Here is a 25,177-nt window from a genome sequence, read left to right as displayed (position 1 = left end):
CCTACCATGACAGGAGCCCATTTCAGGTGCTCAGTTGTCATGTAATTCCACTTGTTGGCATCAGCCCCACTGTTTAGATTCCCTGCTGGCTCTGCCCCCCTCCCCCACCACATGATGGGGAAATAATCTGAAGGAGCCTGCTCTGTGCACAGAGGCTGCATAGTCACATGACCTGCATGAGATTTCAGAGCCCCAAAACAGGATGTCCCAATTTAAACAGGGCAGTTGAGGGGTATGAACTTTTAGATGTAGCTCCAAAGCTACATTTTTAGCTTGTTTTAATTACTGGGCCCCACTACTATAATATCCATGTACAGGATTACACTGCATTATGACTATAAGGCCTTGATCAGTGAATTTATTACCGCATATAATTTATGAAAATATATTTCTTCCTTTAATTACTTGTCAGACCTTTCTCCAATTCCTTAGACTGTTAATTCCATCTTACATGTTAGGCATAATTACTTTCTCCTCTGCACTATAGCCTTTCCCTACACACACCCATCACAAATTTCTACCTCCCACCCACCCTACCAGTAGTTTACAGTGGTACCTTGGGTTACAAACACCTCAGGTTACAAACACTTTGGGTTACAGACTCCACTAACCTGGAATTAGTACCTCAGGTTAAGAACTTTATCTCAGGATGTGAACAGAAATCGCGCAGTGGGAGGCCCCATTAGCTAAAGTGGTACCTCAGGTTAAGAACAGACCTTCAGAACGAATTAAGTTCGTAACCAGAGGTACCACTGTATTGCTAAATGCCATGGTCACACTTTGGTATTTCATCTGGGTGGTACAAAGATGAAGTGGTGTAGTTTATAGGCCATGAAATTTTGATGAGTCGTAGTTAATTCTGCATGAAGATCAAAAAGCCAGGGCAGTTAAATTCCTTCTGAGAAACAGCTTCCCTGGTGAAAGAACACCCTCAAGTTGAACTTGTTTGAGGCTATTTTTTAATTACATTAAGCTTATATTTTCGCCTGCCTCTCCCTTAATTAACTTCATTTCAATAATATATTCATATGCATATGTACTACCCGGACAGAAAAGTTGTGTTTTAATAATGATGAGCATAATCAATTATTTTATTCAAAGATCAGTTTCTGTCTGCTAGGATATCCTGTGATAACAAAACATCTTTGCCAGAAATCATTTAGCAATTTTAGGCTTTCCATCTTGGGAACCTCTGGGCCGCCTGAGGTTGTTAGATTCCATTTCCCATCAATACCAGCCATCCTCACCAATGATCAGGGTGATGGGAGTTGTAGCTTAACATCAGGAGGTCAAAAGCTTCCTCAGCCCAAATATGGTAAATACTAAACTGCCAATGGCAAGTACACTGGCTTTCTGCATTAAATGCAATACAATCATACAAATTAAGATGTGCTTTCCAGTCCATCTGCTCCATCCAGCCTACAGGAATTGTAGTGATTTGCAATCATTCTGAGTGCAAAACGGTGCTGTATCTTGGAAAACAACTCTCAAGCATAGTAATACCATGAAAAATTCAGTAGCTGAATACTACCCTACACTCCTCAAAATCTAAAACCTGAGGAAATCTTATTCTTTGGTGGCAATTTCATAGTTGTATTTCAGAAACAAGAGTGTTACTCAAAAACACTTTTAAAATTGCATTGTTAAATGCAGTCAAGCCACAACCTGAAAGTAGACATCATTAAAGCTGGCTCACCAAAGAAGGAAGCACATAGTTTCACCACACAGTTATCTGGGTACATGACTGCGCAGAAAAACTTCGGTATGATAAGCTTATCACAGAGCTAGTCACAGCTATTTTGCCATTTTGATGAAGAGCAACCACAATCAATGAAATGGCTACAGGAATCCTTATGCAAGTAGTTAATCGATGCCAAACTTACCCCATGCGGTGCTGAACCAGAGTACATAATAACAAAGGTGAAATACGTACCACTGTTTGTGTCCACCCATCATAAGACATGAGGGAAGGGGAACGTCAAGGGAATCCATTAAAAATGGACTCAAACAAATTTCCTTCCATCTACCCATTTGACCCTTACTGTTTTTCAGCATAGAGCCTTGCTGTGAAAGCCATTCACCTTAATTCTCTACAATTTTTTTAACATGCACACATTATACAAAAAATAGATATAAATTGTTTTGTAATATATGTTATTTACATAATCATTGACATATGCAGCTGGCTATTTGCTTTTCCTATTTCTGAAGTGTTGCTTGTTGCCAAAGGAATCCTATAAGCACTAAGATTTCAACCCTTATATCTACTCAGAAGTAAATCCCATTGAATTCCTTGAGGTTTACTCCCAGGTAAGTGCAGTTAGGATTTTATCACTGCTCTTCAGTTAAAGTCTTAACCTCTTTCTCAGAGTGGGAAGAACCCACTTCAACTGCCCATTTTTCATCACCCTAAATCTTCATTTTAAAAGCAAAACTAAATTTAAAATGCCTTTCCTTTCCTCTCTGAAGTTTTCTTGACTGTCCCTCCCTGATGCCTCAGGAAATGAGCTAGAATGAGAAGTTTATACTGAACTGTGAAAGCAAGGTTGTGAGAGTTGCTGCAATCCTAATGTCCTGAACTCTGGGGCCTACCTGGCAGCGAGTCAGTATGCCAAATCCAAGGGGATGGAAACACAGTCCAGAATCAATCCAAGTAGCCAAGTCTGAAATCCAGCGGTCAGGATACAGTCCAGAGTCAAACCCAAAGCACAGCCCCATAGAGATGCAGCAGTATCCAAATCAAGACCCATCAACAAAGGCAGTTGAACAGACACAGCCCCTCAGCTCTGCTTCCCTTTTGTACTTTGCATGCTGATTGCAGCACCTGGGCTTGATGAGGCAGGTGACCCTCACCTGTTCCAAGCCTATTCCAGCTGAGGAATCACACTCCTTCTCCCAGAGCTAGCAAGCCCCACCTGGCCAGATAGGGAGCTGGACTGTGGACCCTCAGCCTCCTAGAGTACCCCTCCTGCTGCTCCCTATGCCTCAGAGCCTGCTGTGGAGACAGGGGCCCCTATGGCTCTGGTAATGGGTCATGCTGCTCCACGTCCTATGCACTGTCTCCCATCCCTTCATCATCCTGTCACCCTGTGAGTATTTCCTTCCCTCTCCCCTGCTTGCCCCGGTGTGTCCCAGTCCCAGCTACACCCCTTGTTGTGATCCTCTTCCTCTTCCCTGTTGTCCTACCAGTTCATGACACCCAAGTTTGCTTACCAGGAAGAAATACTGTGTTCAATGGAACTTATTTCTGAGTAGACATGAACAGGTAGACATCCAGCCATAGATAGTTTGGTAACAGGGCATTAGCCACTTCATTAACTTTGTCTTTAAGGGTCGTTATTGTTTTTGCCTCAAATGACTAACAGGGCTACCCCTCTGGAAAGTCCGTAACTTTGAAAGAGAACATGCAGGGAAGGTAATTGATTTGTAAATATCTGTGGATGGTTCAGATATAGGTGCCTATTTTGTGCTGTGTAAAAATACATTAAAAATACATGTATTTCTGTATCAATGGACACAAAATGAAACACAGCAGAATGGAAAATGTCACATGACAGTGGAAATGAATATTGTGATAGATTTGTGTGACTCCTCTCAATTCTCCTCAGACTTGGCCTACATGGCTAATAGTCATTTGACAGGGGTGGCATTAAATGTAGTCCAGCAAGTGGAAGGCATAGGTTCCCCATCTCTATTTTGAACCTTATCTACAACAAGCTTTGCCCCACCCCACCCCCCATGCTTAGGCCAAGTATTTTGCATTGTACAAAGCTCTGTAACTGGCAGCTGCAACTCCAGCCATTGATTTCTTTCTGCAGTAACTTCTCATGATTGAGAACTTGATGGAAAAGAGACAATGTAAACATTTGTGGCAGGGGCCATTTAGCCAAAGGCACTTTGGAGAATCCCCCAGAAGGAACTAATGGTGCTAATAAAATTGTAATTGTTTCTAACCTTAGCAATGGCCCAGGTAAATCAACAGCACTTTGTATCCAATCATAAACAAAGTTCTTCTCCTTTTCCTTAAATTTGCTCTTGAGAAGCTCATGAAAGTGAGCAGAGCACAATGAAGAAGCCCCCAATGATCATGTGTTCTTCTGACAAATAAGGATTTGCCTTTTTTTAACCCCTGACCTTTCTTTTTACTTTCTCTCTTCTAGCCACAGATAGGGACCAATGAAGCTTGAGATGAGAAGGTGACTGCAATGAAAGAGAATGGTCTGAAGATCCCTGCGGTGAGTGGAATTAGCAGCTGCGGAAATGTTTGACGTTCTGTGCCTTCTGGCCTTGTGGCTACTTTGACAAAGCATGGAACGCTCAGGGCACAGGAATCTGTCCCTTTGGACACAATAGGACTCAGGACTGCTCTGACTCTCCTATAAGGAGGAGAGGTGTGGTTATGGTACCATTTTCTATTCTTTGTGCATCTACGTAATGGCATCTCCAAAGTATTAAATAGTAACAGAAAAATAGTAGCAGAAAAAATGGCTTCCTCATCCCTAGCTCGATATACCAGTACAAGAACACGGTGCAAAAATGATGGGCATTAGCCATCCGTTCGCCCTACTATCCATGCAGGAGCAAATCAGCATAGGACTCATTGTAGTGCACTTTCCCAGCAGTAGAATAGCTGCTGCTTACCAGGAGGGAGCAGGGACACGGGTGGCACTGTGGGTAAAACCTCAGTGCCTAGGACTTGCCGATCGCATGGTCGGCGGTTCGAATCCCCGTGGCGGGGTGAGCTCCCGTCGTTCGGTCCCAGCTCCTGCCCACCTAGCAGTTCGAAAGCACCCTTAAGTGCAAGTAGATAAATAGGTACCGCTTTATAGCAGGAAGGTAAACAGCGTTTCCGTGTGCTGCTCTGGTGCTGGCTCGCCAGAGCAGCTTCATCATGCTGGCCACGTGACCCCGAAGTGTCTGCGGACAGTGCTGGCTCCCGGCCTCTAGAGTGAGATGAGCGCACAACCCTAGAGTCTGTCAAGACTGGCCCGTACGGGCAGGGGTACCTTTACCTTTTACCAGGAGGGAGAGTAGGAGAGACAAGGAGGCAGGTAGGTCAATACTGCACAAATGCAGAGGCAGAGGTCCACCATTGCCCTGCCCCACCACCTGCCACCGCTGGAAAGGACTGATATAAAAATGAATATAATACTGAAATATTGGAAATATTAATCACTCCGTTGATATGCAAGCTGCTTTATCTGATAGCTGCATTGGGAGAGTTAAAATGTACGGACTGCTTTGAAAGACACGTCTTAGTGTATCTTGTTGTCATTGTTGCTGCTGTTTAAACATGCTGGTGGTCTCCTAACCATTACTAGAGGATGGAGAGATTTCAAAGTATTTTCACTAAAAGGCATAGAGCAAAATATTCTAAGAATACCTGCCATTACTCTGTGCTATGATGTCTGTTTGTTTTCTGGCCTTTCGCCTAATCCACAGTGCGGAAAAGTTCCTTGCATTTGCCTATGTGTTCCAAGTCTTGAACGTAGCGGCAGCAGCCAGATTATTTCTGTATAGACCCATGGAGCAGGAAATGCCAGATGAATATGGTTGGTGGTGAAGCCTGATGGACGTTTGTTCCTACAAAATGGATGAGGTGGGGTGGGGGAGGAGACCGAGGCTTACCTACCCTAATAAATTTCCCTTCTGGCTCTCAGTGTTGATCTCCATGTAGCAACTGCTCTGATGGTATTCCCTGCTGTGTGCTATATGCAGACATTAGGTACTGCATAGGCATTGCTCCAACATATACAGAAAAGAGGGGGAGAGTTAACTGTTCTGCAGTGCACCAAAGCAAGTTGAATGTACAAACCAAAGCTGTTTCAGCCAACACTCTGTGCACAGACTTTAAGTTCCTAAATACTGAAAGTGGGCAAGTGAGAAGCAGTGATTTCGATTTCGATTTTTAATTCAGCTAACCCGGATACACCTAGCCATGTAAGCTCTCTGTTTGTGGAAATTGGTACCCAGTTTTTTCTTTACAGTTAAGCTTTTACGTCAGTAGCAAGGCCCAGAGAGTTTATTTATCTTGCTGCAAGGAAAGCTTTGCCACAAAACCTACAGGGGGGAAGGGTTGCAGCAGAAAGCACAATGGCAGCAGATAAGAAGGGGTGGCCATGGCTTACAGATATAATGGAGTGGAAAGTGCTAAGATGGCAGGGGAAGTATACTAAGGACTGGAAGTATGCACCAACCACAAGATTTGGTCCCCTATTGGCATAAACAAAATGCACTTAAGTGGGGAGCCCTCTGCAATAAATCTTCTCTCCAAACAGCTATTTAGCAGGGTTGTGTGGCAGCAGTAAGAGCTCCCATGCAAAGAACTAAAAGGGATTCACTTTACAGGCAAAATCATCCCCTCTGGTTATAAAGTGGAATTATCATGGAGCTTCCCCTCTGCCACCTGCCCTCTCTATCCTGGCATCTTCCTTGAGTTTAGATATGTAAATTTCACTCTGCAGAGTTGTTCCCTCTCCCCAAGCAATGGGATTGAAGAGCCCTGCTAAAAACAGTTCCTTCTGATTACAAGGTACAGAGCTCCTCCTCCTGATCCCGGCCTTTTTCTTAAACTAGGGAGCTAAGTTTCAATTTTGCAAAGCGGCTCCCTCTCCCCCTGCTCTTCCTCAACACCCTGGCATTTTCCTTATACTATAAGCTTAGAGACAGAGTTTCACTTTTAGCAGACACTCATCTGCCACATTTTTTAAATAGTCTGGATCACTGAGGTGCTTCAAGGATCGCTGCTTCAATTCATGCAGTTTTGTAACAATCTTGCTTCACCTTGGACAGGCCCCAAATTCCTCCAAGACACTCAACCTTGGATTTGGGATTTGTCCAAATCTGATGCACACCCCTGCTAAGGATCTACTCAGAGGCAGGACTTCCAGGAGCATCACTTTACAAGCTGTTATGACAGCCAGCCAGTGTCAGTGTTGGCATTACTGGGCACCTCTGTAGACCACATGTTACTAGAGGCCCTGAACTAGTCATCCTCCTTGCTGTCACTGCCTCTTACATTGTCTCCTCCAAACAATGAGTCCTAGTTGAAGAAGGAGCAACAACCTGCTCCCCTTCTTCTCCCCACTGAGCACAGAGGGCATGTGAAAGGGTAGTGATGGCACCAGGAGGAAGAGGTGAGCACTGAGGATATAGTACAGTGGTACCTCGCAAGACGAATGCCTCGCAAGACGGAAAACTCGCAAAACAAAAGGGTTTTTGGTTTTTTGAGTTGCTTCGCAAGACGATTTTCCCTATGGGCTTGCTTCGCAAGACGGAAACGTCTTGCAAGTTTGTTTCCTTTTTCTTAAAACCTTTAATACAGTTGCGACTTGACTTCGAGGAGCAACTCATTGCACGTGGTGTGGTAGCCTTTTTTGAGGTTTTTGAAGACTTTGGTGATTTTTGAAGCTTTTCCAAAGCTTTTCTGAAACCATGCTTCGCAAGACGGAAAAAACCGCAAGACGAAAAAACTCGCGGAACGAATTAATTTCGTCTTGCGAGGCACCACTGTAAAAAGGTAAAGGGACCCCTGACCATTAGGTCCAGTCGTGACTGACTCTGGGGTTGCGGCGCTCATCTTGCTTTATTGGCCAAGGGAGTTGGCATACAGCTTCCGGGTCATGTGGCCATCATGACTAAGCCGCTTCTGGCGAACTAGAGCAGCACACGGAAACGCTGTTTAACTTCCCAATGGAACGGTACCTATTTATCTACTTGCACTTTGACATGCTTTCAAACTGCTAGGTTGGCAGGAGCAGGGACCGAGCAACGGAAGCTCACCCCGTTGCAGGGATTCGAACCGCCGACCTAGGAGCAAGTCCTAGGCTCTGTGGTTTAACCCACAGTGCCACCCGTGTCCCTGAGGATATAGAGCGATATATAAAAAAGGAAAAGTTTAAAATTAACTAATCAAAGGGGAAATTGATTAAAAATTGGCTAAAACAAATTGGTTTGTTGCTAACAAAGATGATAGAACCAAGAATGTGTTGAAAGTTTTCTAATTTCAGAGCTTTCTGTTGGGAATCCCTCTTCCCTTCTTTGCATGATTCAACTAGGCCCCTGCTGGGAAATATCATTAAAGTTTCATTACCCACAGAGAGAAAACAGCACTACTCCCTGAATTGAGATCATTGGAAGAGTAGCAGGTATTTCTAAAATTGTTTTTGAAATTCCTGAGAGATGACTGTAAATAATTGTTCAGCTATCCAAAGACTGCACTGCAGTTGAAAAAGAAAAATCACAGCTATGTTTGGGGTTTTAAGACTCATATCCTTCTTGTTGTAAAGGTCTTGGAAATATTTCCATGGGGCTTAAAGGTTGCTTAAGATTTTTGTTTGTTGCTGGATCTGTGTCTTGGTTTCCCTATTAAATATTATTCCTTTCACTTTTTGTAACTTTCAGTTCTCTCAAGGAAATCAAAGTTTAATGATATATCCCTGTGCTTCGAAGAAACTTACAGAGGCTTGATTGCAAGTTAAATATGCCAGCGAGTTTACAATTAAATTATACTTTGTTGTTGCTGCTGGATTCTGTGAATCCAGTATCAAAGGAGCAAGTTCAGATCAGAGTCCTGATCCTATAAAGCCCAAGTGCAACCCAAAATGTGTCTAGACCAGGCTTCCCTAACCTGATCCCTTCCAGATGAGTTAGACCACAAGTCCTCTTATCTCTGACCATTGGCCATCCTGGCTGGGACTGATGGGAGCTGGAGTCCAGCAACATCCAGAGGATACCAGGGTGGGGAAAGGCTGGTCTAGACCAAGGCTAGAGATTTGTAGGCTCTGACAAACAGCAGTGATGAAATTACATGGCATCTCACCCTACAGTCTCGTGCATAAAATTACACAGGGTATAGATATAGAGTTTTTCTTTCTTTCTTGTAATGAAGCTGATTGGCAGAAGAATCAGGAGAGGCAAAAAGTAATTTGCACAGTGCACAATTAATGTATAGAATTTGCAACCACAAGATGTGGTGATCAAGATTAATTTAGATAGCCTTATCCTCCATGATTCTGTCTAATTCCCCCTCCCCAATTTCTAAGCTATCAATGGCTCCTAATCACGATGGCTATATGCAGCCTCCATGCTCAGAAGGAATATAATAATAATAATAACACCAAATATAAATTAACACCAAATATAAATTACAATAAAACATAATGGGGGGCAGTTAATTAAAATACAGTTTAGAATACAGCTTAAAATGCAGCCTCATTTTAGTAGTAGCCCATAAATCAAGACCATAAAGGGAGGAAACATCAGATATTCACCCGAGCCAGCTATCCATGCTGGTCCTACATGGGCCAGCAAAAAAGCCAAGGGAAAGTTTATATACCAAATCCCATATAAGGGGGCAGAGTGAGTCTAAGCCGAAGGCCAGGTGGAACAGCTCTATCTTGCAGGCCCTGCAGAAAGATGTCAAATCCCGCAGGGCCTTGGTCTTTTGTGACAGAGTGTTCCACCAAGTCAGTGCCAGTGCTAAAAAGGCCCTGGCCCTAGTTGAGACCAATCTAACTTCCTTGAGGCTCAGAACCTCCAAAGTGTTGTTATTTATGGACCTTAAGGTCCTCCGTGGGGCATACCAGGAGAGGCGGTCCCGTAGGTACGAGGGTCCTAGGCCACATAGGGCATATGCCTTTGATCACCATTTGTTGGGAGAACTCTATTGACTTAATGTCCTGCTTACAGCTTTCCCGTTAGCTGCTGTGTTGAGCAGGATGCTGGAGTAGATACCTTTGGTTTGATACAGCAGGACTTTTCATGTGGGCAAAGGATACATGAAGCCAAGGGCAGAAGGGGACTGAATACAACATGGGTAGCAGTAAGACACATGGCAGCAGAATGGGATTAAACAGGCCAAGCCATGTCCCTAGACTGTCCTGCGATTGGCAGTACAACCAACGGGTGAGTTCCAGGAGCCAGTGCAACCAACAAAGGAGGAGGGACCCTCATTAGCCTATGTTGCCCATCCACCATGGCCACCAAGCCACAAACACCACTTCCCCAGTGTTCATGTGAATGGACCTTCTGTTCTGATTGCCCACCACAACAGGATGGTCCTGACTGACTACTGTCTACACACACAGTTGCAAACTAGAGGTAGATGGGAAGGTTGTGAGTTCTCACCATAAATAACACTGTTAAGTAGTCAGTTCCAGATTTATTTCACTGCTAGCTATCATCCAGATTAGAAGATAACTGCTTTTTGTTATGGTCAGTAAATCATTCACCATAAGACTGCTGAATATACATAGCAGGTAAAAGTCACTCTGGACAGCGAGGAGAATTTTGGATTTAATTGTTTTAACTGTTTTATTACTTTATTACATTTTATGTTGTGAGCTGCCATGAGAATTATTTTCCAGGGTAAAGCCAGTAAATAAGTCTTAAGTAATGGAGAGATGGTGTGGTGTAGGGGTTAGAGTATCAGACTACGACATGGGAGACCAGGGTTCAAATCCCCACTTGACCATGAAGCTCACTGGGTGATCCTAGACCACTCACTGTCTCTCAGCCTAACCTCCCTCACAGGGCTGTTGTGGGAATTAAATGAGGAGGGGAAGAACAATGTGTGCCGCCAGGAGCTCCTGGAGAAAAAGATGAGATATAAATGCAACAAATAATCAAACAGTGTTAGTATTATCTTGGAGGGAGAAGGTTGACCATGAAGAAATCCAGATTTTCCATAGAGCTGATTTTTGGAATGGGCTATAACTGGGCAAAGCAGGAAATGTTATTCTTTAAAACCAGCAGGGCTTCTAAAGTGACTTATCAACTTTCCCATACTTCCATTTTACTGTTATGTATTCTGATGGGTAGAGATTTGCAGACCTACATATTGTATACTCTGGAGTCCCATCGAAAGAGAACTTGTGTGCCCTGAAGCTGAACTGTAATTTGTAGCTCACCTAGATTTCCATAAAGTTTCTTCATGGCCCCAGAGCGTATTAAACTCATGGCTAGGAAATCTGGAAGTGACAATTGGTTTCTTAGAAATTGGAAAAAATAGAGTGATTTGAAATGTGGCACTAAAATAACTGGATTGGTTAGGGCGGTTCAAAATATGTGGACTTCAAAATAAATGAAATTTAAAAGTAGCTATGTGTCAGACTTCTTTTCTTTCTTTATACCTGGAACCCTGGAATACATCCATATCATTCCTTCCATTCTAGCTCTAAATCCATTCTGAAAATATAACTTAGAGGGAGGGAATACAAGACTGTTCCTCTTTATGGGCTTTTAAATAATGGTATTTAAGGTTTCACTTGATGCAGTTAAGAAGCCTTCTGAATTTACACATATTGCAGCCCGATAGAAACACAGAACCCCAGATGTGATCTTGTCCATGCTGGCTGCCACATTCACTTCAATGGAGGAAGCAACTCTATAAGCAAGTGAAGAAGTATATAGTTTCTATCCCTGAATTGAATAGGATAAGCCTATAAGAGGAAGGGAGGTTCGTTGCATATTAGAGTTACTGTTAAATAATAAGAATAAGAATAAGAATAAGAATAGTAAGCTGGATCAGCACAAATATAGACAAATATAACTCCTTTGACCCACTTTGCTCATCCTTTTGAGCCTACTGGGGCACAAACTGTTTATTTTTGTGTAATGGATAACACCTGGCTGATTGCAGGTGTTTTATAAATATGATATAAATAAATAATATCAACTCTGCAATCTTAAGTACACTTGCTGGGAAGGAAGCAGTGTGATGCTCAAGGGCACTTACTTCCAAGAGAGGGTGTTATTAATGTATTCAGTTTTCAAAGTCTGGAGGAGACAAAGTCAGACCACTGGGCCATCCAGCTCCAATATTTTCCACGCCAAGTGGTAGCAGCTCTCTAGGGTTGCAAGGAGAGTCTTTTCCAGCCTTACCTCAAGATGCTAAGACTGCACCTGGGACCTTCTGCATGCAATGTGTATACTTCATCCCTGAGCTTTTCCTCTTCTTAGCCACCAGAAGAGAAGGTATTGTTCTACATCAACAAAGCCTTTAAAATAACAACAACACCTGTCCAGTCTGTTAGATGTTTAACAGAGTGCAGCACTCTTATAGATTGAATCTGCAGCAAGCCCATTTGTGACGAGGTGGGACAGGAGCACTGATTGTATCAGAGTCAAAGCATGAGCTAAATGGGTGATGTTGATGTTTGTACTTAACAGCCAGCAACAAAAATGAGAGGAGGGAAGGTTGCATGGATGATATTGACTTGACAGCATTTTCAGAAAGAAGTCCGTCCTCACAAATGTATTGGTCTCCTGTAATAATATCCCACATGTCTGCAAGTCTGCCTGTTTTTCTGTCCACCTCCTGAAGTGCTTTGCCGGCATAGGCGGGGAAAGTGCTGTCAGAAAACTGAGAGAGAGGTGAAGCTAATAGACTGAATTGGGAGACCTGTTGCAGCCGTTTGTTTAGTTTTTCTCAGGCGGGAGCCTTCACTCAAATTCCTTCCACCTAGGGGCTGCATAGGGGATTCACATGGTTCTCCCTTGGCTTTTAGGGAGTTTTCAGGGCCTTTTTTAGTAGAGGCAATCATTATACAAATGCCCACAATAATATTGGGGATATTTACATGCCTGCACCAGAGTGCTTTCCTGATACAGTGAATGCCGCTCTGGTGTCCTTATGTATGATGGACTGGTGCCACATCATGGGATGTTACCCTGTGCTTTGCTTGACTCCTTCCTTGCATGGCTGATGTGGGGGCATCATTCACATGCTGCTCCCGGATTAGTTGGTGTATGCAACATTGCCATGGATGCTGGGGAAAGCAGCTGTTTGTGTTGCTTTGCCTTTTCTGCTTTGATGTCCTGTGATCTTCATGTCCACTAGGGGTGCATAGGATACAAACTAAGCTCTGTTGATGTTATGCTGGTATATGCTGGTCTAGCTGGACTATTAGACTGCTCTCCTCTCAAGCGTGGAGTACTTTCCTTAACATGAATAGATGTGCACTAGAGCTGGGAATCAAAGCCTTTGGCCTCTCCTGCTATTTCCCCACAGCAAGAGATATTCAGAAGCATATTGACTCCCAGTCTGGAGGTTCTATATACAATGGACCCTTGGGTTACGTTACCTTTGGGTAACGTAACTTTCAGGTTGCGAACACTGCATACTTTCAGGTTTTGCCGTGCACACATGCGCAGAAGCACTCTATTCTGCCATGCATGTGCGCAGAAGTGGCGCCTCATGTTGCAGACTTTTTGGGGTACATAAGGACCCCCCAGAACGAATTAAGTTCGTATCCGGAGGGTCCACTGTTCTTTTCATGACTAGCTGCCATTGATAGGCCTATCTGAATTTGTCTAATTCCATTATAATGCTGCATTCTATAGAAAATAGCTGTATTGTGTAGAGAATGGCTACTTAAGCATTGTTCCCCACAAAGGAGCAAACAGGTCACTGAAAATAGCATACAGATTTGTAGAAAAGTTGCATATAATGATGTATAAGCATAGATGCAAGATTAGAACTTAAATACATTTCCCCCTAGTGGGAAATACTTTGTGTGCTCTGTCTGTTGTCCTGGTTCTAATGGTTGATGGGCAGCCTTAAGGCTCCTGCTCTTCCATCTTATGCATTGCTCTCTTTAAACCGGACTTGGACCAGCCAGCCTTCGAAATAAAGGACTGCCCTCTATGTATGGCCCATGGCCACCCTAATTCAGTAGCAGCTACCAAATTCTTTAGTAGATGTCATGTTTTGCAATCTTTGGCCGCCATTTTCAGCCCCTGCCACCACTCCAGCAAAACCAGCATCCCACAGCTACCCAACCACCTCCTCCGTATGCCTTTTCAGGTGCTAGATTTGTGCGCTGTGGTTGGTGATTAATATTTAAGGAGGTTGTTTGGCACCAGACATGCAGTCCATGCTTTGCAAGGACTTGGCAGAAAGGAGTGAGTAATCAGAGACGTGCCACCGACTCATCAAGAGAGATACCTCTGCTCAATACTAATCAAGCCCTGCTCTGTGCCAGTCCTCCTGCTCAATCCCTTAGACCGAGAGCAAAGCCTTTCCAAGGAGCTCTCCACCCCCTCTCCCAAATTGTAGCCCCGGGTGCCAAAATACCTTGTTATTTTCATCCATTTCAAATGAATGCCTGGAAAGCTGAAGTGAGAAGAAAATAGATCCTGCCTCCTGTTTCCCGTTTCCTATTATTCTCAGATGCATCAAAGCCAGAATACTGTACTGGGGTGGGGGCTGCTGTTCATAGCAATAGGTGGCATTTGTGTATCTATGATACTGGAAAATTGCCTTGAGAAATGTGTTTCCATCTTGAGATTCTGCACACATTAGCCTATTAAAGAAAGTAGTTCTAGCTCCATTATGCCGTTCTTTTGCAACGTGGCCAAATTCAGATTGCAACATTCGGTAACTAGCAACAGGATCCTAATCATGTCAACAGAGAAGTTTTATTGAATTGAATGGGGCCTACTCTCTGGTAAGCGTGGTTAGGATTGTAGCCAAAACAGTGATCCGAAGTGCATGCGCACCCCTCCCCTTATCCAGAAGTCAGCTTGACTTGTATGGGGCTTACTCCCAAGTGAGTGTGAAGCTGCAGTCCTAGGTACTTGGCAGTAAAGCTGATGCAAAACAGTGTTGCTTACTTCTGATTAAATAGGTTTAAGATTAGAATGCAAGCATGTACTATCCGTCCTATAAGTTTTATCCATTCAAGAAAGAGCTTATTCACCTAAAATATTCTAAAACCATCATAACATGGCCAATAAATATGTGATTGGTTGAGACAACTGCAGTCCCAGCCCAAACCGTATTATGTTTCAACCATGCTGCAGAGACATCAGGCTGGAACATATCCTTGGGAATAGCTAAATATGATGGCCTAAACTTGACCTGAGCTACAAGAATCTACAGCAGTTGTTATCAGCAGAAGTTAGACATCTATAGCTAGTCTCTAGTCATTTACACTTTCATGCAGGCATAGGCAAACTCAGCCCTCCAGATGTTTTAGGACTACAACTCCCATCATCCCTGACCACTGGTTCTGTTAGCTAGGGATGATGGGAGTTGTAGTCCCAAAACATCTGGAGGGCCGAGTTTGCCTATGCCTGCTTTCATGCATGAATGGTGGTTTGTTTGAAAGAAATTGGAGCACCCTTCAAATGTTGCTAACATGAAGGAGTCTCCATGCAACCATGAAGCAGTGAGACTTTGCTACTGTCCTCACTCACAAGGTCATGCAACTCCTTCCATCCAGTCATGCATCAGGCATGGACACCTGCATAGGTGAAGCCTAGATATGTACACTAGAGCTGTTCAAAAGAATTGGACAAATCCTAAATCAAGAACTGTCGTGGGGTCACCTCAGCAAGATTTGGAGCTTGCCCCAAATGGAAACAAGAACTTCCAAAGTTCTTTCGTGTGCTTCAGAGTTTTGGATGTACATGCAAAAATTGAACCATTTCTCCCTAGGTTAGCAACGTAAGGAAAACAGCAGGTTGGGGAGGCGGGAAGAACTCTCTTTTGATTGGCAGGTCATGCTTCTAATCAGAGAGGTGATTTTACCAGAGTTCTCCAATCACAGTGCATTACTGAAGGGGCGCTGAAACAATCTATCAAATTGTTGTTGTCCATTCTGTACTCTTTGCTGATTCTGCTAGTGGTACTTGCTTGGAAAATCCTGGACATTCAAGTCCTTCTGTCTCTGTGCCGTATACCTACACATCAAGTCAAATCAGATTTACTTTTATGTGATGTTTGCTACCAACTGAGCAGAACGGAAGCCTGAAGCTGTTTTTTCCCATTCATCGTAACTCTTTAGCCCCTGCACGCATCAAATTGTGAAGGTTATTTTCCTAGGAGTACCTCTATAATATTTGGTATTTTCATAATAAAATATTTGCCCACAATACCAAAGGGAAGGAAACAATTTATTTGTAGTTCTCCCCACCTACCTCCCAAAGAACTTTAAAGTTAGAAAACACACCAAAAAAAACTTTGGCCTATTTTTCTGTCATTTGAAGGTTTTTTACCTAGGGGTCATTGCGTAGTTTTCACACAAATTGCCCATAACCCAATAGCAAGATTGTGACTCCTTTTTGACCACTACAAAACTGTTAAGGCTGCCCATGTAGAAAAAATGCTTTAGCCACCTTTCTGAGAACTGGAAAGATTAATCTTCTCAGAATTCCCATGCTTGGAAATTCCATCCAATTCTTCCGAAGCACCAACAAATTAGACAAGTTACTTTCTAAATAATTTTAAAGGTGTCCAGCACAAAAACTCCTCCATTCGTTTGTCTGAAATTTGGCAGATTTCTTACCCAAGGGCATTTCTCTCATATATGATGTTTTCGTACAAACTGTACACAAAACAATAGAGAAGATTAAGTGAATCCTTTTGTAATCACCCCAAATGGTAGAGGAAAACCACTGTACCTACCTTCTGAATTTTTTCCAGAATTCATCCCTTCAGGAGGGGCTACCATGCCTGTAAATTTCATTGAATCCTGACAAAACATTGAAAAGCTATGTTCAGGGATGAGAATCATATTTTGAAAATGCCCAGTAGAAACTCCTGGACCCATTGGTCTGCAATTTGGCAGATTTTATCAACTCAGGAGGCGCTAACCAACCTTCAAATTTCAGGGGGGAAAGTCACAGATTTTCTCCTGCTCCCAATAAAAGTAAAAGCGGGAGGCACAAAGCTTTGTTTTTACAAATTGCAATTTATATTCAAACCCGTAGCAGAACTGGACAGCATCCAAAATACTTTGGACTGAACCTCAATCTTTTCTGGAAGCCAAATGGACTCCAAAAACAACTCTTGCACACCCCTAATGCACACCCCGGGGGGGGGCTTTCCTAGCAACTGTAAAACTGTGCGATCGAGGTTCCAGCTCCCAGGGAATTCTATGTGTGCAGAGGTCTATGTACACAGTTTTTCCCTCTGCAAATACCTCTGAGCATCAGGGGTGGTTTGAGGGGTGGTATATATGGCCTTGTGGGCGAGACCAGAAGTGCAGCCTTTCTGCTCCTTGATCGTAGTAATGGAATACCTTTCACATAAATGATGTGTGAAGGCCTCTGCTTTTATTTTATGGAACCCAAGCCGATACTGTTAGAACTTCCACAGATGAAATACCACAGGCAAGGATTTTGAATCTCCTGACATCATCTCAAGCATAGCACTTTTCAAAGGAAGCACTATGTTCACCTATGTTATCAAGTGATGAGATGACCTCTGGAGGTAGAATAAACACATATCTGGCGGGAATGTGGCCACAGTAGTGGTTCCTGCCCTGACCTATGCGTGTTCGTTCTATACTTAAATGTCACCTGGAAAGGGATGCTCAATGAAGTACAGGGATGTTTAAATCAGCCGCAAACCTGTCCAAGAAATGGAGCTATGTTGGGTGGAGGGGGGCAAACAATATGATAAATCTAACCAAACTGTTAACAGCCAATCTCTTCCTTTTGTCTTTGTGGAAACAGGGGGAAATGAATGGCTTTTCAGATCCGCCTTGAGCAAGGAGGATACTGTGACATCATGTTAACATTTTTCAAACTTTTTAGAAACAACATGCTGCTACTTAGAGCTGAGAGGGTTTTTTTAACGCAAATTGGTGTGTGTGGGTGTGTGTGGGTGTGTGTGTGTGTGTGAGAGAGAGAGAGAGAGAGAGAGAGAGAGAGAGAGAGAGAGAGAGAGATGGAACTTCAGCACAGGAGTACAGGACACTTTGTATTGTGACCTGCCATACCGGTAATTTGCATAAGGAAAACAGGCTCACATTTAATTAAGTGAGAGCTTTTCCCCCCATGGAAGTTTCTAGCAAGCAGGGAATCACAATTGGGACCAGATTGGGGTGGGGGACAAAAGGTTAAAGCCCTCTGAACCCCTCACTAATGTTCCAATTTGGATTCTCCCCATCCTCAACCACTGGCAATCTGGGTTAAGAAATCCCTGTATTTAAGGACACTGACAGAACTCGCATATTATCTAGATAGAGCCTTAAAGCCATTGTGCAAGAAAGTTTGATCTACTTTTCTCCTCCACCTTCCACCTAAGCTCTTTGCAAATATTAATGAAGTGGGGTCCCACAACAATCCTGCAAGGAAGGGAATTTATCATTAGGCTAGCAATATAGAAGGCGGGAAACCCAGCAGAGGTAAGTTAATTGGCTTGCCTGAGGCCATGCAGCAAAGCCATGGTAACATATATTGCTCTTATATTTATTAACATCACATCTACTGTTTTTCCTGGGTCTTTTAGCATCAGGGATGGAGGCAAACTTACTTTATCAATCTAAAAAGATGGGGACATCCAGATGGCAGCTCCAAATGCTCCCAATTGTTCATTATCCATACAGGGCACTCTCAGACAAATGGCTTGCCAGGTGGAGCAGTCAGTCTCCATGTAGTTACATTTTCAAATGGCTACAATGCCACTGATTGTATTTGTGATTTGACACTGAGTCATCAGTGCCCTATATAGCTCACTGGTCTTCTTCCTTGGCTAAGAATTTTGCCCCTCCTTCTATCTGTAATATCCCTGCACTTCATTTCTTCCAGACATCATCCTCAACATCTAACACCAGATATGTTCATAATTTTGTTTTGATTTTAAAGTTGGCTCCCTTCCCACCCTGAGGAGGTTCAGCAGTGGTGGAGACAACAGCCATGTAGCAAGGGAGAATTATGACCTGTTTCCATCGCACAGGAGCCCTTTCCAGTTGTTCAAGGAAATAGAATATGCATGCATAGGCCAAATGGCATCAAGCTCTGCCCCATACCTATGTGCAGTCATTTTAACATCTGAACCAAATGCACACAAGAAGTGCAGCCTGGCACCTAACTCTGTGCATGCATGCACACACACACACACACACACACTTCTTCCTCCTCACTGGAAAGGTCTAAGATGTTGTGCAAAACAAATTTGGGGGAAATGCTATTGCCTTCCTCATCATTCAAGCTACTCCCTGGAAATCTTTGGGAGGTACTTCAAGAGATAAAAGGTAAAGGTAATAATAATAATAATAATAAATTTTATTTATATCCCGCCCTCCCCAGCCGAAGCCGGGCTCAGGGCGGCTAACAATAAAACAGTACAAAAGTACAACATAAACAACATTATAAAATCATTCATTATAAAAATTAATTAATAGGTAAAGGGACCCCTGACCATTAGGTCCAGTCTGGGGTTGTGGCACTCATCTCGCTTTATTGGCTGAAGGAGCCGGCGTACAGCTTCCGGGTCATGTGGCCAGCATGACTAAGCCGCTTCTGGCGAACCACAGCAGCACACGGAAACGCCGTTTACCTTCCCGCCGGAGCGGTACCTATTTATCTACTTGCACTTTGACGTGCTTTCGAACTGCTAGGTTGGCAGGAGCAGGGACCGAGCAATGGGAGCTCACCCCGTCGTGGAGATTCAAACCGCCGACCTTCTGATCGGCAAGTCCTAGGCTCTGTGGTTTAACCCACAGCGCTACCCGCATCCCTCACTTCAAGAGATAGGTGGAGGAAGGTGGTGGCAGTGAAACTATGCCTCTAATGCAAACTTGACTAGCTCATAATACACTGGGAGGCCCACCCAAGCAGGATGGATAACCTGTCATCTCCCAAATATTCTTTGACTCTCTATCTGCTCCAGCCAGCAGGGCCCAATGGTTAGAGATAGTGGGATTTAGCCCAACAACTTCTAAAAGGTCACAGGCTGCCCATCCCTGCTCTATTTATTCATTGGAAAATTCATATCCTACTATTCTTTTAAGCAATTTCCTCCACAACACAACTTAAGTCTTCAATAAAATCAATTACACCCAAACCCCAGAGGTACTCCCCAGATGTTGCTGGACTCCAGCTCCCATCTGCCCCAGCCAGCAGGACCAATGGCCAGGATAGAAGGGACCTACAGTCCAGGAATATTTGGAAGGCATTATATTGGCTACCCTTGTTCTAAAGTATATAATAGCCAACCTTACTTTGGCCTGGAGTACAAGCACCCCTATTGTCTGCTCCTCCTGCCCTGAAGCAAGTCCCTTGTATTTAGGAGACTGACAATAAGAAATAGTCTGGAAGATCTGGCACTGTTCCTGATTGACTACCACATGCAGTAAGAGTATTGCATTGAACATTTGTTCCACACACAGCTAAGTTTAGACTTGCGAGAACCATTAAAAGTGTCCTCCTCCTTTATGTAGCCTATGCAGAGTTCTTTCAGACTCTAGGGCTGCTCATTCCCTTAGTCCCTGATAGTGAGTCACAACAAATGCTGCTCAGAAACCAGAAGACACAGCTCAGGAGGAGGGTGGGTGGGTAGTGATATAATCTGTGAGCATGAAAGGGCACAGTCCATAACCATTTTATTTACAGTGAGGTGGCTGAGCTTAATAATTCTCATAGTGGCTGTCCTGCTCTTTGCAGGAAAAGAAGTGAATTCCTTTGTACAGTGGTGCCTCGCAAGACGAAATTAATTCGTTCCGTGAGTCTTATCTTCTTGCGATGTTTTTCGTCTTGCGAAGCATGGTCCGTTGCAACTGCGCCTCTTCAAGCGGCTTTAAGAAAAAAGCGAACAAACTTGCAAGACGTTTTCGTCTTGCGAAGCAAACCCATAGGGAAATTCGTCTAGCGAAGCAACGCAAAAACCGAAAAACCCTTTCGTCTAGTGAGTTTTTCGTCTTGCGAGGCATTCGTCTTGCGGGGCACCACTGTATTGGAATGCTTGTCGCAATTAACATTCTTCGCAGTTTAAGAGCATTTGTGGCAAAAGATACAGCAATCTTCGGCTGCAGAAATGAATGCTCACTTAACCCTGATGCTTTTGCCTGTGTGCCAACAGCAAAACAGAACTTTGGCATCCTGAGCATCTATCGGACAGCAGCTCTTCTGGCTCCTAAAGTGAAATTCTTGCTTACATACTTCACTGGATCGGGAGAGTGCATTTGGCAGTAGGCAAAATCAAGCCCAAGGCCAAGTTCATGACTGTTAACTTCAACTCACATCAATCCCAATTTGTCCTAATCACTGCAGTATTTCTTGCTTCCTCCATGTGCTGTAGTAGAAATAATAATGGAGCATTGATCTCCTAGGAGATGAAACTTACCTTCTACCAGTGTCTACATGTTATGGCCATTTATTTCTTCCCTTAAGGGACCCTGGAAAAGGGTTTTTTATTTTTTAAAAAGTGAGGGGCTTATTTTGCTTCTACAGGGTGTAATGATGGCTCCCAAGTTGGATAGCTTTAAAGGAGGATTATACAAATATTGGAATATCACAAGTAAGGAGAGTGCTGTTATGCTCAGGTCCTCCTTTCAGGTTTCTCATACGTATCTGGTTGACCACTATGAGAACAGGATGCGGGATTCGATGGTCCTTTGGCCTGATCCAGCATAGCTCTTCTTATATACATGGTCAGGAGGACAAAAAGGCTGTTCCCTACTTTTCAGGTGCATGTTTATGTATTTTAGTGGGCAAAAATTATGAAAGTGTGCAGTATCCCTTTCAGTGTTGTATCATTAGTTGATCACCACCATGTGAACTTGTGAATAAAGAAGGAACAATGACTAAGAAGTGGTGAGCAGCAAATTAAGAATTATAGAACACTCGTAAAACCCCAATCCACCTTGACTCCAATAGCCTTTCTTACTTGACAATCTCAACCTCCTGCCAATCATCGGAGAGGTTCTGGGTCTCTCTGCCTTCAAATGCATTTGATCCTCCTAGTGGAAAAGAAAAGAAACTTGGTGGGGAACAAAGAAGGGCTATATTTGAACTTTCTCAAAGAGAAACATATTTATATTTCACATTAATGCTATATAAACATATTTGGCAAGCACTGTGATATATTACATTGATTTCCATAAGTTTTATGTCCAGGTTAGTATGTTTATGATTGCAGCCTTAATTAAAATTCTAATTTAAGATGCTATTTGTTTTTGGACTTAGTTGTAATCTCTAGTAAAGGTAGAGGGACCCCTGACCATTAGTCCAGTCGTGGCCGACTCTGGGGTTGCAGCGCTCATCTCGCTTTATTGGCCGAGGGAGCCGGCGTACAGCTTCCGGGTCATGTGGCCAGCATGACTAAGCCGCTTCTGGCGAACCAGAGCAGCACACGGAAACGCCGTTTACCTTCCTGCCAGAGCAGTACCTATTTATCTACTTGCACTTTGATGTGCTTTCAAACTGCTAGGTGGGCAGGAGCAGGGACCGAGCAATGGGAGCTCACCCCGTTGCGGGGATTCAAACCGCCAACCTTCTGATCGGCAAGTCCTAGGCTCTGTGGTTTAACCCACAGCGCCACCCATGTCCCCATTGTAATCTTTAGGTTCTGCTAAAAATCAAACCCTTAAAAAAATATGAATAGAATGCATCAATGGGATCTGTCCTGGCAAAATAGGTCTGTACAACATTCCAACAGCAAAAGCAGATCACCTGCTGAATTTCTTGCTTGTAATTCAGCTTTCAGCTGTTTAAAAAGTGCACAGCCCTGCCTGATAAAAGACTGCAGTCCTGGATACCGTTGTATTAAACCTCCTTTATAAACCCACATCCACCACTTATGGGGGTCCCTCCTCTGGTCCCTCCAGGGGAGTTGGAACATCAATCACTGTGCAAGGGTGTAGGGTAGCACCTGCTTCCATATGTTTCAGTGTGTGCCTCAATGTGTAGTTTGTAAGCATGTACCAAACACCTATTGAGAGAACATATTAGGAAACACGCTTTTATGGGTTGTATGCTAATCACATCTAAATATTTCTTAGATATGGATGACTTCTTCCTACAATCTTCTGTGGATTTTGATCTAAAAAAATCACTTTTTTAGGACTGAACCTACTTATCAACGGAATTGCATGTTATTTCAGACCCGCTATTGCTTAGAGCATACTTAGGGAAGTACTTGAAATCATCCATACAGATAGATTATAAACAGAAATATGTTGTTGTCCACTGAGGGTCTTCTTCATAGCAGAATAAATTTTATTAGTCCATTAGCCGACCTGTCAGGCTCAGCTGATAATCACCAATCTGCTTGGGGGAAAACACTAGTTGCTCCTCATTAAATTTATTGGAACACTAAGCAGAGAACTCAGCTTTTAATGTTTAATGGGAATGTATACGACCTTAGTAGATTGACTGCTTTTTCCCTTGTTTAGCACTGAGGAAAGCAAAAAGCAGCTCTTAGCCCATTGCAATGCTTCTATTGTTTATGTGGCTACAGCACTGCATGGAAAAGAGGGATATGGTGATAAATTGTGGCTAGCTCACACTGCATATGGCTCACTCCATATGTTCCCCCCAGTTTCATATTAACCTTCATGAATATGAAGTTAACTGGCAGCCCACAGACCAGATTTGGCCCATAAAACCTTTCCAACTAGTGCACCTCCTCATAGGCTCCACATATCTTCTTGGCTCCGCCTCACCATTCTGGAAGCTACCAACCAGCATTGAAGCCTCTGATGCTTATCAGTCTTCCCCAGTGCTTGTGGAGCTTGCAATGACATGTCCACCTCCATTTCAGCTGGCATTCAGCTAGCATCTGAAGAGACCGGGAAGCTTTGTGGCCAAGTCCATCCCATGGGTTTCTCTATCTTGGGACTCAGCTAGACTGGTAAAGAAAAGCTGATTTATATGTGTTGTATGTGCCACCCGATCTCTTAGGATGCATTGCTCCACCCCGATGCCTTCTCATGCATTTCAACCCATCAAATATTCCTGATTTCAATATAGCCATCCAATAGTAACTCTCATAGATTGTAGATGTTTTATTTAATCTTTCTTTTAATGTTAATTCAATTGTGTTCTTGTGTACTGGTAATTATTTGTGACTACATATTTTTTATAATTGGTGTTATGTTTGTAAATGGCTCCTTTCCAGAATGGCTTCTGAGTGGTATATAAATTTAGTAATCATCAGAATAAGAATATATTTTGGCCAGGACTCAGTTTATATTGCTGCAACCCATCCTGAGACCTTATGGCAGGGTGGTCAAGAAATCCATAAAAATATCATCATCATCTCCACAATGCTAGATTTTTTTTAAAAAAAAAATATACATTCTCCCAAGGGCACAAACCCTTTGGAGAGTGCTAATCATGAGTGATTTTGCTTGTTAACCCATGATCCAGACATAATTTACTGATTTTGTACAAAGAATTACTTACTAAAAATGCTATTTATTCATTTAAACTTGTGCCTTATGCAGACAGATCAGTGACCTTCCCTCAAATCTATCTAGGCATTTTTTTAAAAGGAGACTAAGATTAATGTTGGGTAATGCTCCTGTACAAGGAGTACAACATGATCGGGTCTGGGGGCTCTACCTTCTCTGTATCGTTGATGAGGTCAAAAAGGAGGAAAAAATTACATGGCAAGAAGGCCACAAGGACAAAAGAGATGAAGACCAAGGGAAAATCCCAATGGGATTTAGCATGATAGGGTTGTGTCTCAAGTGTTTCCGAGCCAGTTGAAGCTCGCCACACATTGACCACACATGCAGAAAGCCTCCCCAAGTTGCTGCTTATGATTGCTCACTAAATAAGGTGACACTCAAACTACGTTTGCAATAATGTTAGAACTACACAGTGGCGTAGCGTGGGGGGTGCAGGGGGGCCGGCCGCACCGGGCGCAACATCTGGGGTTAGGGCAAATCCACGGGTTAGGGGGCGCAAATCCACGGGTTAGGGGGCGCAAATCCACGGGTTAGGGGGCGCAAATTACTTGCCTTGCCCCGGGTGCTGACAACCCACGCTACGCCACTGGAACTACAAGTTACAGTGGAGACACTCCAACAAAATATTTCAGTGTGGAGTACACCCAGTTCAGGATTCCAGCCATTCCATTCCCCCCCCCTCTCTCTCCCTCTCTCTCTCTCTCTCTCTCTCTCTCTCTCTCTCTTTCTCTCTCTCTCTCTCACACACACCCCAGTTTTCTTTCACTCCAATCAGCACTCTGTGGTCACTGAGCATGTTCAGTCTTTCTTGGACTCCTTTTTTAAAGGGTTCACTCCTTTAGGGCTCTCCCGCCCCATGGCTGCTGCTGTTCAAGCCTTCTGATACCTCACTTGTGTATATGAGCAGTGCCATTTTGGCAGCAAATGGCGCTCACATTCTGTGCATCAGAAATAGAGGAAGTTGTTAAATTTATATCCTGCTTTCCCTTCCAGCACGGAATTGACCATAGGTACAAACTTCTTCAGGCACC

At 43.4% G+C, this 25,177-nt stretch overlaps 1 long non-coding RNA gene across 4 annotated transcripts in view; it reads left to right on the top strand.

The window, feature by feature from the left end:
* The window catches only part of LOC309531234, a 115,310-nt gene that overhangs the window by 34,833 nt on the left and 55,300 nt on the right, over positions 1–25,177 (top strand). For all 4 annotated transcript variants that reach the window (XR_014219158.1, XR_014219159.1, XR_014219160.1 and 1 more), the window contains exon 2: positions 4,161–4,235. This is a non-coding gene — a long non-coding RNA (uncharacterized lncRNA). The remainder of the gene's footprint in view (positions 1–4,160; positions 4,236–25,177) is intronic.

This window comes from Podarcis vaucheri (assembly GCF_965113315.1).
Source record: "Podarcis vaucheri genome assembly, chromosome: 4".
NCBI lineage: Eukaryota > Metazoa > Chordata > Lepidosauria > Squamata > Lacertidae > Podarcis > Podarcis vaucheri.
This window is presented reverse-complemented; position numbering and strand designations above follow the sequence as displayed.